The sequence below is a fragment of the Plecotus auritus genome (assembly GCF_963455305.1).
Source record: "Plecotus auritus genome assembly, chromosome: 8".
Lineage (NCBI taxonomy): Eukaryota > Metazoa > Chordata > Mammalia > Chiroptera > Vespertilionidae > Plecotus > Plecotus auritus.
Window position 1 is genome coordinate 173592056 of NC_137782.1, and position 15875 is coordinate 173607930.

Sequence of the window (15875 nt, forward strand, 5' to 3'; positions counted from 1 at the left end):
TAATTGCAGGTGATGTAATTTCCACGAAGGTGCAAATGTCAGCTTTTTTCTTCTTTTTTTTAATCCTCAGCCAAGGATATTTTTCCATGGATCTGCTGAGAGAGTGGAAGAGAGGAAAAGACAGAAACATCCATGTGAGAGAAACACATCGATTGGTTGCCAACCGTACAAGCCCTGAACGGGGCCCCGGCCAGGGAGGAGCCTGCAACCAAGGTACATGCCCTTGACCGGAATCGAACCCGGGACCCTGTGGTCCGCAGGCTGATGCTCTATCCACTGAGCCACACGGGCCAGGGCTGTTGCTTTTCTTTTGAAGTAGTTTCACTTTGGCCGCTGATCACATGCTCCCCTGAGGGGGTATCAGCTCAGCCCCTCAGGGAAGGAGCCGCCTGGAGAGTTCCGGCCCACCTCCCCCGTCAGCACCCCCAGGCCTCTCCAGGGCATGGCTTGTGGGGAGAGCAGCCCCACCGAGGAGAGCCCCTCCCTGGAAGGAAGTGCACCCCCTGGCTGGGCCTCGGGGTAGGGTAGGAAGTGGGTAGCCTGGGCTGTTCACTTCCTACAAGAGGTATTTTTTCCTTTTTTCTCTTTGTGTAAAATGTTTGGCCTTTTGCCCTAACCGGTTTGGCTCAGTGGATAGAGCGTCGGCCTGCGGACTGAAGGGTCCCAGGTTCGATTCCGGTCAAGGGCATGTACCTTGGTTGCTGGCACATCCCCAGGTGGAGGTGTGCAGGAGGCAGCTGATCGATGTTTCTCTCTCATCGATGTTTCTAACTCTCTATCCCTCTCCCTTCCTCTCTGTAAAAAATCAATAAAATATATTTTAAAAAAAATTTTTTTGGCCTTTTACCTTTAAATATCCGTATTGTGGGGGTGGGGGACACACAATACAATATACAGTTGGTGTATTATAGAACTGTATACCTGAAAGCTATATAATTAACCAATGTTACCCCAATAAATTAAACAAACAAATAAATATCCTTATTGTAATAAAATGGTACTGATGGGGAAAATGAGACAATTTGGGGGGGGGGGGCTAGCAATCTGAATCTAGTCACTGCCCCTTTAATTATCTGGTCCTGCAAGGCCTGTTGACCCAAAATACTACCCCATTTTAGAGAGGCCATAAACCATCCCCAGACGGTGTTGTCAGTGCTGGCGCCAGGCCAGGCCTTGAGATGTGGTCCCACTGCCCCCACCCCAACACACGGTGCTTTTTGCAAAGCCCGAGAAAGGTCTGGAAGTCTGATCCATATTTGGGAGACAAAGAGACCTAGAGAATATGAAAGGGAAAGCCTCCTCCATGTCGGGGCTCAGGATTTGAAGAGAAACAGACTCTCCCGAGTCCCTGTGCCGGTCCATGTGAAACGTCTGGAATTAAATGGGTTTTTTCCTGTGTCTCCGGTACTCCTGCGTGTTTTTTCAGTCGCCTGGTAAATTCTGTAACAGTACGATGAGTGGAAACTAATATTTCCATGCTGTTTTGTGTTTTTTTAAGTGGTTTATTTATTTGTTGCTGTTAATCCTCGGCTGAGGATAGTTTTCCATTGATTTTTAGAGAGAGTGGAAGAGAGAGGGAAAGACAGACAGAGAAATAGCGACGTGAGAGAAACACATCAATTGTTTGCCTTCTGCACGAGCCCTGACCAGGGTCCGGGCCAGGGAGGAGCCTGCAACCAAGGTATGTGCCCTTGACTGGGATCAAATTCAGGACCCTTTGGTCCGCAGGCCGACGCTCTATCCACTGAGCCACACTGGCTAGGTCTCCATGCTGTCTCAATCTGAATTTATTTGATTACTAGAGGCCTGGTGCATGAAAATTCATGCACTGGAGGGGGGGGTCCCTCAGCTTGGCTTGCCCCCTCTCACAGTCCGGGAGCCCTCAGGGGCGGGAGGCGACCTGGCGATCAGGGCAAGGTGACGCCCCATCACACCTCTGCTGCTGCCACTGCCGGCAGCGCAAGCCTCACTGGCCCTGGTTACCTGAGCCTTGGGCGGCCCTGGGCGGCTGAGGGGCTGAAGGGACTGAGGGACTCCAGGGGCAGGCCCGCCCCCTGCTGCCCCGGCCGGGCTGACGGGACTGGGTGCCACCATATTGTGGCTGTGGGCACTGCCATCTTTGAGGGCATGACAGTCAATTAGCATATTCCCTCCTTATTGGCTGTGGGTACCACCATCTTTGAGGGTGGGACAGTCAATTAGCATATTCCCTCCTTAGTGGCTGTGGGTGCTGCCATCTTTGAGGGTGGGGCAGTCAATTAGCATATTCCCTTATTGGCTGTGGGTACCACCATCTTTGAGGGTGTGACAGTCAATTAGCATATTCCCTTCTTATTGGCTGTGGGTGCTGCCATCTTTGAGGGCAGGGCAGTCAATTAGCATATTCCCTCCTTATTGGCTGTGGGCGCCACCATCTTTTGAGGGCAGGGCAGTCAATTAGCATATTCCCTCCTTATTGGCTGTGGGCGCTGCCATCTTTGCGACAGTGTGAGGGTCAATTAGCATATTCCCTCTTTATTAGATAGGATGAGTAGGATCGAACATGGACATTTATATTCTTGGGACTTCCTGATATTCGTCCAGTTATTGGCTGGGTATTATCATTTTCCTATTGACATAGAGGTGCTCTGTATCTTTAGGCGGTATCTCCTGCTCTATGATATATGTTGCAGTTACTTTGCCTGGTTTTTCATTTATGTCCTCTTTTCTCTTTAAATTATAACCTATTTTTCGCCAAAACCGGTTTGGCTCAGTGGATGGAGCGTCGGCCTGCGGACTGAAGGGTCCCGGGTTTGATTCCGGTCAAGGGCATGTACCTTGGTTGCGGGCATGTCCCCAGTGGGAGGTGTGCAGGAGGCAGCTGATCGATGTTTCTCTCTCATCGATGTTTCTAGCTCTCTATCCCTCTCTTTTCCTCTCTGTAAAAAATCAGTAAAATATATTTTTTTAAAAAAAGAAAAAGTTTTAAAAAATAAAAAAATAATTAAAAAAAATAAATTATAACCTATTTTTGAAATAGTTTCAGACACGGAAGTTGCAAAATTAGTAACGAGTTCCTCTGTACCCTTCACCCAGGTCCCCCCGTGTCTTACACACTGTCAAAATCGGGAAACTGCCCTGTGGCAACCCCATTAGTAAATGATGAACCCTGTCGGGGTGTCCCTGGTTTCTACATGCACTGTGGTTGTGTGCACGGTTCCTGGGCATTTCAGCGGGAGTGCAGATTTGAGGAACCATCAGCAGATGCAGAACGGTTGCGTCAACACAAATCCCTGTGTTAGTCCTTAGTGGTCACCCTTCCCGCCCCCCCCACCCTGCAACTCCTGGCCACGCCTGTCTGGTCTCCATCACCATAATGCTGTCCCTCTGTCACTTAGAGAATCGCACATGAACGGAATCACAGTGTGACACCTGGCGACTGGCACCTTTCCCCCGTGAAGCCCTTGCAGTGGACCCAGGTCGCCCAGTGGCTCAGTAATTTGTTCCTTTTTATTTTTAAAATATATTTTATTGATTTTTTACAGAGAGGAAGGGAGAGGGATAGGGAGTTAGAAACATCGATGAGAGAGAAACATTGATCAGCTGCCTCCTGCACAGCCCCCACTGGGGATGTGCCCGCAACCAAGGTACGTGCCCTTGACTGGAATCGAACCCGGGACCCTTCAGTCCGCAGGCCCACGCTCTATCCACTGAGCCAAACCGGTTTTGGCTAATTTGTTCCTTTTTATTTGAGGGTTTACCATGTGCCGCTTCGGACAGCTGGTTTCCCCCAGATTTTGGCCATTAAAAAATAAAGCTGTTGTGAATATCCATGTACAGGTTTTTGTTTGAACATGCATTTTCATTTCTTTTTTTTTTTAAGTAATAATAACCTTTGTTTTGGTTTACATTTTTCAGCCCATTAACTTCTTTTCTTCTTTCAGATCCACCTCACTTTATGGAGTTAGCTCTGCCCCTCGCCCCTCTTACTTTGTGCCACGACTGTTCCTCTATTATAGCACTTACTAGAGAGAGGCCCAGTGCCCAAAATTCATGCACTCGGGGTGGGGTGGGACGGGGGGTGGTCCCTCAGCCCGGCCTGCACCTTCTCTCTCACAGTCTGGGAGCCCTCGGGGGATGTCCGGCTGATGGCTTTGGCCCCGCGGGAGCAGGCCAGGTCGGTCAGTGGGACATCCTCAGCGCTGCCGTGGAGGCGGGAGAGGCTCCCATCACCGCCGCTGCACTCGCCAGCGGTGAGCCCGGCTTCTGGCTGAGGCGCTCCCCCTGTGGGAGTGCACTGAGCACCAGGGGCAGCTCCTGCGTTGAGTGTCTGCCCCCTGGTGGTCAGTGCGTGTCACAGTGACCGGTCGGCTGATTTGCATATTAGCCTTTGACTATATAGGATGCCAGCGAGCCAGGGGCGTAACTGCCTCATTCACCTTTGGGTTTGAGTGCCCACACCCGTCACCGGCACGGCGTCGCAGCTTCGTAATGGTTAGTGACTTTGATTTCATGTCATTGTGGGTGACTAAGGGGCAGCAGATGCAGAAATGTCCAGTCGGAGTGGAGTGGTGGCAGCTGCGACTGGCTTAAAAGTGACCCCAGCCCATTAACTTCCTAGGGCAGTGATCGGCAAACTGCGGCTCGCGAGCCACATGCGGCTCTTTGGCCCCTTGAGTGTGGCTCTTCCACAAAATACCACGGCCTGGGTGAGTCTATGTTGAAGAAGTGGTGTTAGAAGAAGTTTAAGTTTAAAAAATGGGGCTCTCCAAAGAAATTTCAATCATTGTCCTGTTGATATTTGGCTCTGCTGACGAATGAGTTTGCCGACCACTGGCCTAGGAGTATTTTAATGGCTGGCAGCGGAGTGTTGGGGACAAAATCCACCCTGTCACCTGCCGCTTGTCCCGTAACCCTGCTGGTGAAACAGGCTGAAAACCTTGCACAAGAGCCCAGAGGCTCATGGGAGGCGGGGCCGGGAAAAGGAGGGGCCGTGGCTTCGGGGCAAGGCCTTCAGAGCGAGCCAGGCCCGCGGATCCCCTCCCCACATCCCGGCGAGACCGTGTCTGGCAGACCTGGCCCGGTGCCCGGTGTGTGGCAGTCCTGAATAAGTGGGCACTGTGATGGGGATCATGGCCCTGGGGCTTTGCTTGAGGGTTTCCCAAGCAGCGCCTGGGGACCCCCTCCCGCAGCCCTGAAGAGACCGGGAGGCACTCTGTTCCTTCTCCAGGGCGTGGGCAGGCCCGGGAGGCTTATCTGGGCCCGGCCTCAGGGCGGGCGGGAGCGCCCAGAGGATAGTGCCCGTTATCGGAGGCTGCAGCGTCGCCCTGAGGGTGGGAGGCACGGGCTCCAGGAAGCAGAGGCACCGGATGGTGCAGTGGGCAGAGCATGCACGGGCCGGGCGGCCTGGATTCCACCCCCAACGCCGGACCTGATGCTGGGACTCCCCCGTCTCATCTCTCCCAAAGCAGAAACCCAAGTCCTTGCCAGGCCACAGGCCCAGGGACTGAGGAGGGTTAACGCCCCCCCCCCCCGCCCCACCCCGCGCCCCTGCAGGAAGCAGAGACTGTGGGAGGCCAGAGGGGACAGGACTCCGCAGAGGAAAGCGGGGCCGTGGGAGAGAGAGACTCCAGTTGGGGCTCCTGGCTGCCAGTGACAGACACCTTGGTCTACCTGCCGGAGAAGCCCAGAGCCGCTCCCGCTCGCCTGCCCGCACCCAGCAGTGCCATCAGCACCTCCAACCTCCCCCCCATCTCCACAGTGCTCCTGTGCTCGCCCCCAAGCCGGCCTCCCCCCTAAGACCTTCTTACATGTGGCGGCCCTCCTCCCCCACCCCGCCGCCCTCCTAAGACACGAGGGTGTGGGCGAGACCCTCCAGTTCTGCTCGGACACAGAAAACACTGAAGGAGCCAAGGCAGTCCAGGAACCAGCGAACCACAGCTCAACGTCAGGTCAGCGTGAGTGGAAAAACCCCCATTGATCGTTGTCCTTAAATGGGGCGGTTTGCTTACTTCTTCATAAAAGAGCCCAGTGGTTAATGCACGGCCTGAGAACAGCCCCTGGCGTTTATACAATAATCCTTTTATTTAAAAGAATTTTATTTTCTTTTAATCCTCACCCGAGTTGTGAGGATTTTTTTAGGGACAGTGGAAGGAAGTGGGGAGGAGGAGGGGGGAGAGAGAGAGAAAGATGGATGTGAAAGAGTCACATTGACTGGTTGCCCCCCAGGTGTATTCAACTGTGTGTCAGAAGGAGAAAGGCCCTGGAGGGATGCAGCCGTGGGCAAACTACGGCCCGCGGGCCGGATCCGGCTGTTCTATCCGGTTCTCTTGCTCTCCCCTCCGCTCCTTTACTCTGAATTTATATTAGTTCACACAAACACTCCATCCATGCTTTTGTTCCGGCCCTCCGGTCCAGTTTAAGAACCCACTGTGGCCCTCGAGTCAAAAAGTTTGCCCACCCCTGGATTAGAGCAAAATAGAGAGGATCTGGGGGAGGGTTAACTTAAAACAGGCCCCCTGAGGGAGGAAATGGGGCTGGAGGGGTGAGGCGGATGGATGGAGCTGCAGGTTTCTGGAAGAGTCACAGACACCCCGTGCAAAGGCCCTGAGGCGCATGCATGCCGGGGTGGTGGAGGATGGGCCAGCCTGGGCGGGGTGAGGGGGGGGCGGGCTGGAGAGGGGTGTGAGAGGGCGGTGGCGCGTCAGAGGGGGCCGATTCTGGACAGGAAATCGGAAGGCAGAGCTAAGGGAATTGCTGGTGGTTTGAAGGTGGGATGTGAGAGAGGAGACGGCAAGGATGGCCCCAGGGTTTTGGGCCCAGTAACTGGAATAATAAAGAATTTAGTCCAGCCCTGGCCGGCGTTGCTCAGTGGATAAGGCATCGACCTGCAGACTGAGGGGTCCCAGGTTCCATTCCGGTCAAGGGCACATGCCTGGGTTGTGGGCTCGATCCCCGGTGGGGGGGGGGGGGGGCGGCTGTGCAGGAGGTAGCTGATCAATGATTCTGATCATTGATGTTGCTCTCTCTCTCCCCCTCTCTGAAATCAATAAAAGCATATTTTTTAAAAAAAAGAATTTAGTCCAGCCCAGCCGGCATGGCTCAGTGGTTGAGGTTCGACCTATGAACCAGGAGGTCATGGTTCGATTCCCCATCCTGTCAGGGCACGTCAGCCTGGGTTGCGGGCTCAGTCCCCCGTGAAGGGTGTGCAGGAGGCAGCCGATCAGTGATTCTCTCCCATCACTGATGTTTCTCTCTCCCGATTCCTCTCTGAAATCAATAAAAGCATACTTTAGGCTTTAGAACAATGCTCCAGCATTACGAAGAGGCCAGCTGTCCTCTTTCCCTGTGGCCTCTGTGGACCTTTGCCCCGAGGTCTGGGTGACAAGGCTGCGCCAGACAGGGCAGTGGGAGGGGAAAGAAATCGGGCACGTGACAGAATTATTTTATTTTATTTTATTTTTAAAATATATTTTATTGATTTTTTACAGAGAGGAAGGGAGAGGGATAGAGAGTTAGAAACATCGATGAGAGAGAAACATCGATCAGCTGCCTCCTGCACACCCCCCACTGGGGATGTGCCCGCAACCAAGGTACATGCCCTTGACCGGAATCGAACCCGGGACCCTTCAGTCTGCAGGCCGACGCTCTATCCACTGAGCCACACCGGTCAGGGCGACAGAATTATTTTACAGTAGTGTTACAGCAGAGAGGAGAGCCAGTGCCTCCTTTTATTTTCGTGGAGAAAAATACACGATTTTAAAAACTTTTCATGTTAAAATAATTTAGACTCACAGAAGACAGTACAGTTTCCACAGAGCAGCTGCGCCCCCTACTGTTAACAGAGGGCATAGCCACAGTCCCATTACAAAAGCGAGACATTACCTTGGTGCAACGCTACTCCCTGAACTGCAGCCTTTCCTCAGATTCCCCGAGGCTTCCAGGGACCCTCCTGTGCGCTGTTGTCACGTCTCCTTGGTCTCCTTCCATCGGAGACGGATTCCGCGTCTCCTTGGGCCCCCTGGTCTGGGCAAAGTGTGGGCAGGTGCGGGAGCTCTGGCCACGCCCTCAGGAAGGACCAAGCGAAGAGAGGAGTCTCCCTCCCCCACCCGGGCCACCGCCCTGGTCCCCACCCAGCTCGCCCCAGCGCTCGCCTCGGGAACTGCCAGTGCGGGGCACCACGGCCACTTCCGATGGCCAGAGCCCCGTCTGGCAGGCCGTGCCTGTTGAACCCAACAGAACACAGGTGGTTCCGGGAAGGGCCGGGCCCTCCTGAGCCCCATCATATTAAAGCACTGACTCCCCACTTCCCTCCCAAAGACGCTGCAGCCAGCAAGGAGAGCCCCTCTGTTCCATTTGCCCCCGCCCCCCCTCCCCCCCCCCCCCGCCCTGGCCTGGCCCGCGTCCCGCAGCACCCGGAGGAGCTGGAGTGACCAGCTGCATGTGGCATTCGGAGCTGAGACCACAGTGGTGCTGCGGGCACTGCTCAAGTCAGGAAGAGCTGATGGCTCAGTTACCATGGAAACCAACGTTTGCTGGAAGGGCGGCTGGTGTTCAAATCTTATTTGGATTCAGAGACAGATGCACTAGAGCAGGGGTCCTCAAACTTTTTATTTATTTATTTTTAAATATATTTTATTGATTTTTTACAGAGAGGAAGGGAGAGGGATAGAGAGTTAGAAACATCGATGAGAGAGAAACATCGATCAGCTGCCTCCTGCACACCCCCCACTGGGGATGTGCCCACAACCAAGGTACATGCCCTTGACCGGAATCGAACCCGGGACCCTTCAGTCCGCAGGCTGACACTCTATCTACTGAGCCAAACCGGTTAGGGCGAGAAATGCTTTTAGCATTTTATCTCCGAGAAAAGAGAGAAGCTCCAAGTAGGAAAATAAAGATGACTTTCAGATCTAGTTTCCAGGCCGTACAAAAGAAGGGACTTAAAAAGTGGGGAGCTGATTGGTCTCCGACGATCTTTTCACTGTGGGGTTTGTACCTCAACAATCTCTCCTGGGGGCCCAGGTAGGAATGCCGGGCTAGGTATGAGGGCAGAAATGAGTTACTAAGACGCGCAGCTGGTTAATATTAACTCCCTTTCCTTCCTGAGTAAACCACGCCATGCGGGACTAATGGGGGAGACTCCGAGCTTTCCGCTGGACCTGGGGTCGGCAAACACTACCAGGCGGCAGTGCCTTAGGCTTTGCAGGGTAAGCGGCTCGTGCAGCGGCCACTCGGCCCTCCATAGTCCCATGGGGTTGTCATGGGGCACAGGGTCTCCAGGGCCCGGCAGTCCTAAATGTCATTTCTTGCTAAATATTAAAATGTAGCCTGGCCGGTGTGCTCAGTGGTTGAGCGTTGACGTATGAACCAGGAGGTCACGGTTCGATTCCCGGTCAGGGCACATGTCCAGGCGGCCGGCTGGATTCCCAGTGTGGGGTGTGCAGGAGGCAGATGATCAATGACTCTCTCTCATCATGGATGTCTCTATCTCTCTACCCCTCTCCCTTCCTCTCTGAAATCAATAAACCTATATTTAAAAAATGAAACAAGGTTAAAATGCAGCATCGTATTTTGTAGATGCAGCTACCAGCCGTGGGCAAACTACGGCCCGCGGAGCCGAAAGAGCGGAGGGTTCTCTTGCTCTCCCCTCCGCTCCTTTACTTTGAATTTATATTCGTTCACACAAACACTCCATCCATGCTTTTGTTCCGGCCCTCCGGTCCAGTGTAAGAACCCATGGTGGCCCTCGAGTCAAACAGTTTGCCCTCCCCTGACAGACACAGGATGGGCTGACAGGAACTCAATGGGGTGAAGAGAGCCGACTGCTAAGAAGGCACAGATAGTGAACATGAGCGACGGCTCAGCTTCCTTCCGGGGGGCAGAGCTGTGGGGGTGAATCCTCTGGCTCGCTGCGAGTGGGTAAGCTACCTTGCAGCAGCCGCATCTTGTTTTTGAATAGAACATCCCACGGCAAAGCCCCCGTGTTCCATGACAAAATCCGCCGGAGACACACAAAGGGGGCGTCCGGTGAAACTTCACTTATAAAAACAGGCAGAGCCTGGCCAGTTCTCGCAGGGGTCCTCAAACTACGGCCCGCGGGCCACATGCGGGCCGCTGAGGACATTGATCCGGCCCGCCGGGGGCCGCTGCCTGTCCTGCTTAGCAGCCGACGCGTCCCGGGCCCGCAGTGCGCATAGGAATTTGTTCATAGTTGTGTTTTTTTTAAAACTATAGTCCGGCCCTCCCACGGTCTGAGGGACAGTGAACTGGCCCCCTGTTTAAAAAGTTTGAGGACCCCTGGTTAGAGCATCAGCCCCAGCACCGAAGGGTCTCGGGTTCAATTGCGGGTCATGGGCACTGCCTGGGTTGCAGGTTCAATCCCCGGTGCCCGGTGCCTGTGCCCAATGCAACCAATCCATGTCTCCCCTCCCGTCCACTCTCTCTAAAAATCAATGGAAAACTATCCTCAGGTGAGGACTGGCAAAAAAAAAACAAAACAGGCAGAAGCTGGATTTGGCTTGCTGACCCTACGTTGCTGGCCCTGATCTAAACACTCCGTTTTCAGCTCTAACTGTCCATTCTCTCTCTTTAAAAAAGAAATATTTTGCCGAAACCGGTTTGGCTCAGTGGATAGAGCGTCGGCCTGCGGACTGAGGGGTCCTGGGTTCGATTCCGGTCAAGGGCACGTACCTTGGTTGCGGGCACATCCCCAGTGGGAGGTGTGCAGGAGGCAGCTGATCGATGTTTCTCTCTCATCAATGTTTCTAACTCTCTATCCCTCTCCCTTCCTCTCTGTAAAATATCAATAAAATGTATTTTAAAAATATAATAATAAAATAAATAAATAAAAAAGAAATATTTTTATTGATTTTTTTTAGATGGAGAGGAAGAGAGAGATGGAAACATCAATGAGAGAGTCACACGGATTGGTTGCCTCCTGCACACGCCCTACAGGGGATGGAGCCCTCAATCCAGGCATGTGCCCGGGACTTCTTGGCCCCTGGACGACCTCAATCCACTGAGCCACACCAGCCAGGCTACCTGTCCATTTGCTTAAGGCGTCCTCAAACTGCGGCCCGCGGGCCACATGCGGCCCGCCGAGGACATGGATCCGGCCCGCCGGGTGCCGCTGCCTGTCCTGCTTAGCAGCCGACGCGTCCCGGGCCCGCAGTGCGCACAGGAATTTGTTCATAGTTTTATTTTAAACTATAGTCCGGCCCTCCCACGGTCTGAGGGACAGGGAACTGGCCCCCTGTGTAAAAAGTTTGAGGACCCCTGGCTTAAACACACCAGGCACGCTGAAAAGGAAGCTGTGTGGACCCAGTCCTGCCGTTACGATGGCGTTGTGATCATGAGTCACGTTAACACCAAGAATCAAATTATGAGTGAAATAAACCGCACCTCTCGGGGCTGGGAGGCCGGGGTGTGCGTCCGGCTGGCAGTTTCAGATCCAGAAGGACGACCCGCTCCTGCCGGGGCAAAGCTCACCTCCTGCTCTCCGACCCTCCCCTTAGCCACGTACCCGGCTGTGCTGGTTACTCAGCTGGGAGCGCACAGAACCAGCCAGGGCCTGGGGCTGCTGGCATGTGCCGAGGACGCCCAGGACCGTCCCAGCTAGAAGTGTTAACTTTAAAAGAAAAGCAGGAAAATAAATGTGCTTCTTCTACTACTCACAGATTTTTATTATTATTACTATTATTATTATTTTGTTGTTGTTAATCCTCCCCCGAGGAGATTTTCCCACTGATTTTTAGAGAGTGGAAGAGGAAGGGAAAGCCAGAGAGAAACATGCATGTGAGAGAGACACATCGATTGGTTGCCTCCTGCCCGCACCCTGACCAGGGCCGGGGAGGAGCATGACCTTGACTGAAATCTAAGCCGGGGCCCTTTGGACTGCCGGCCGATGCTCTCAGCACTGAGCCACCCCGGCCAGGGCCTTTCTGCATGGATTTTAGGTGGCCTTCTGATTAGGCAGGGCTGTCCAGAGAAGCGGCACCCATAGGGTACCGTGGCCCAGTCAGCCCCGATGTTACATGCCAACTCTCCCACGGTCCTCAGTGAGCGGTGTGGGCTCTTGTGAGGAGCCGCGGAACCAAATGCAAAGCCGGCCACCTTGCCCAGAGACACGGCAGTATATGACACGCGGCCGTCCACACACCGGCCTGCGCTCTCGGGTTACCGCTGAGCGTTAACATGGAAACGCGGCCCGCCTCTGCTCCCAGCGCTCATGCCTGTCATCTGAGCAGGGACGCCAGCTTTCTGCATCAGCAATGACCAGCGCCTACAGGGGTCCTCAAACTTTTTAAACAGGGGGCCAGTTCACTGTCCCTCAGACCGTTGGAGGGCCGGACTATAGTTTTTAAAAAAAACTATGAACAAATTCCTACGCGCACTGCGGGCCCGGGACGCGTCGGCTGCTAAGCAGGACAGGCAGCGGCCCCCGGCGGGCCGGATCCATGTCCTCGGCGGGCCGCATGTGGCCCGCGGGCCGTAGTTTGAGGACCCCTGGCACCATACCCCTCGAGGTATGACTGAGTGGCGCGTTGGGGATGGTGCACATTACAGAGGCTCGGAGCAGGGATGGGGAGGGGAGGGCCCCTGAAGAAGGGCACTTGAGGGGGACTTTGCTGGGGGGGGGCTGGGGACCCGCTATAATGGGGGTGGTTGGTCCTGGGCTGTGGTAAGGAGCAGACCCCCTTCGTCGCCAGATGCCAGGCTAGTCCTGTTACCAAGGAAAATATCTCTCGGGACACATTTCCTGCTCTGAGTACCAGCAGCTGCAGTTCTCCCCTAAAGTGTGACTTGTCCGTTGCAAGGAAGGTCTCCCTTCCCAGGAGCCAGGCAGACAGCTTCCACGCGGGGCCTCGTCCTCACCCCCTCACCTGCCACCACCACAGCCACTGGCGAGGTGTCGCGGCCAGGATGCCTGCTTAGAGCATTGCGGGCGGATCACGAGCATTCTCGTGTTTTCGTATTACACTGTGTTTTACAGAAGCGGTAAAGGCACGCCTTAAAATTAAATACCCGTTGCATCTTGAAGTTATTTATTACATGTTCTTACAAGCTAATCCTTTTTGAAGTATGATGCTTTGTAAAACGTTTTTTGTACTCGTTCAATAGAAACTTGTATGGCTACTGGGTAAAGCCAGCAATAAAACTACTGGTGCCCACTGTGTTAAGGGGGATTAGACCCCGCCCAGCCGGTGTGGCTCAGTGGTTGACCTCTGAACCAGGAGGTCACGGTTTGATTCCCGGTCAGGGCACATGCCCGGGTTGGGGGCTTGATCCCTAAGTGTAGGGTGTGCAGGAGGCAGCCGATCCATGATTCTCTCTCATCATTGATGTTTCTCTCCCTCTCCCTCTCCCTTCCTCTCTGAAATCAATAAAAATATATTTTTTAAAAAAAGAGGGATTAGCCGAAACCAGTTTGGCTCAGTGGATAGAGCGTCGGCCTGCGGACTGGAGGGTCCCGGGTTCGATTCCGGTCAAGGGCATGTACCTTGGTTGCAGGCACATCCCCAGTGGGAGGTGTACAGGAGGCAGCTGATCAATGTTTCTCTCTCATCGATGTTTCTGGCTCTCTTTCCCTCTCCCTTCCTCCCTGTAAAATATCAATAAAAAATATATTTTTTTAAAAAAGAGGGATTAGAACCCATTTTCTTTTTTATTTTAAATATATTTTATTAATTTTTTACAGGGAGGAAGGGAGAGGGATAGAGAGTTAGAAACATCCATCAGTTGCCTCCTGCACACTCCCTACTGGGGATGTGCCCGCAACCAAGGTACATGCCCTTGACCGGAATCGAACCTGGGACCCTTGAGTCCGCAGGCCGACGCTCTATCCACTGAGCCAAACTGGTCAGGGCTAGACCCCATTTTCAATGTCCCAATATTCCCGGGACTTGGCCATCCTCTGGGACAAAGAGGCTCTTGTTTATTTCTGGAGATGATCTCAGGCGGCCTTGGCCCCGTGGGGGAGCTGGGGCTGTTTGCTTAGGGGAGCTCCTAATAAACTCAGGCTGGGGGGTTGAATATCTGCTGGAAGCCAGGTCTCCAAATGTGGCCGATTGGAAATGTGCTCTCAGGGTGGAAAGAACACCGGCTTGGCATTCCTCTCGCTGGAGCGCGGGAGCGACCGGGACGCGTCTGGGGAACCGGGAAAATCCACACCCTGGGAGGCGAAGGCCAGGGGCTTGCACAACGAGTCACGTGACCAGCCTCCCTCTGCCAGCCCTGAGGCATGTTTTCCTTTAAATGATTAAACTTAGTTGAACTTCGTTCAGGAAAAAATTTTCCATCCGAACACTTTTTTTCCAGGCTTAAAGAGTTTCAAGATGAGGGTTGTTTTTCTTTTTTACTTTTTTCTTTTTTTTAAATATATTTTATTGATTTTTTATTTTTTATTTATTTATTTATTTATTTATTTTAAATATATTTTATTGATATTTTACAAAGAGGAAGGGAGAGGGATAGAGAGTTAGAAACATCGATGAGAGAGAAACATCGATCAGCTGCCTCCTGCACACCCCCCACTGGGGATGTGCCCGCAACCAAGGTACATGCCCTTGACCGGAATTGAACCAGGACCCTTCAGTCCGCAGGCCGACGCTCTATCCACTGAGCCACACCGGTTTCGGCAAGGGTTGTTTTTCTTAAAGAGAAACCTGGTATCGATAGCTTCCGACATCTGTGGGCTTCGCACCCCCAAACGATATCAAATCATGTACTTGGCCCAACTCCTCCATCTGGCTGGTTAGGACAGTACATCCGAAAGGGAAAAGGAAAGAAAGGCAGGAGAGAGTTACAAACACTTCCTCGGGCTCTGGATGATGCAACCACATGGCTCTGCACTCGAACCCCACCGTTATCCCACTTCCCCGGGCCGGAGGTTTTACACGCCTGCTCCTGCAGTGCCGAGGGTATGGCTGGCGAAGGTTAGTGGAGATTTCTTGTGGACAAGTACGCTGCCACCGGTCTGCATGCGGGTTCATGTCAAGTCAGGACATGTGGGTGAAAGCCGGGTCTGAGCCGCCCAGCTTCGGGAAGGGAAGGTGGGGTGCGGCTGTGGGGAAGGGGGAGGCAGCAGCCTAGTCTGGGAAAGACAGGTGTGACCAAGGTCACATCACCCGGGCGGCACCTCACAGCCTGGAGCCTGTCCTGCCCTATGTGCCGTTACTGTAGTTCACTTAAAAAAACACACACAAAAAAACAGGTTTTCTTTCTTTCTTTCTTTACTCTCCCACGACCAAAAGCCAGAATGAATTACGATCAGTGGCTGCTCGGATTTCCTTTGCTTTATTTTTTGGGGGGGGGAATGCTTTTTCTGTCTCCCTCTTTTAAATTATTTTCTTTCCCAAACGTGATGACTTCTTCTTCTTTAATCCTCACCCAAGGATATTTTCCATTGATTTTTAGAGAGAGTGGGAGGGGGAGAGACAGAGAGAGAAACATCCATGTGAGAGAGACACGTGGATGGGTTGCCGCCTGCACCAGCCTGACCAGGGCCCAGGCAGGGGAGGGGCCTGCAACCCAGGTACGTGCCCTTGACCGGAATTGAACCCGGGACCCTTCCGTCCGCAGGCCGACGCTCTATCCACTGAGCCACACCGGCCAGGGCCCGGGTTACTTCTTGATGAGATTTGGAGCAGGAGGGAGAGGAACAGACGCCTGTGGGTGGGGAAGGGGTGCAGGGCTGCAGGTGCGCGGCCCTGTGCTTCCTCGGAGGTGCCTTAACCGCCCGCCCTGCCCTCCCCCCCCCCCCCCCGTTAAGTTTGGGGCATCCGAGGCTGGGAGAGGGGAAGGCACCCACCGCCCTCCCAGAGGGCGAGGCTGCGGGGTCACCTCTACACAGCTCTCCCAGGCAACGACGGGGACTGGCAGGGGGGACCCCGGGC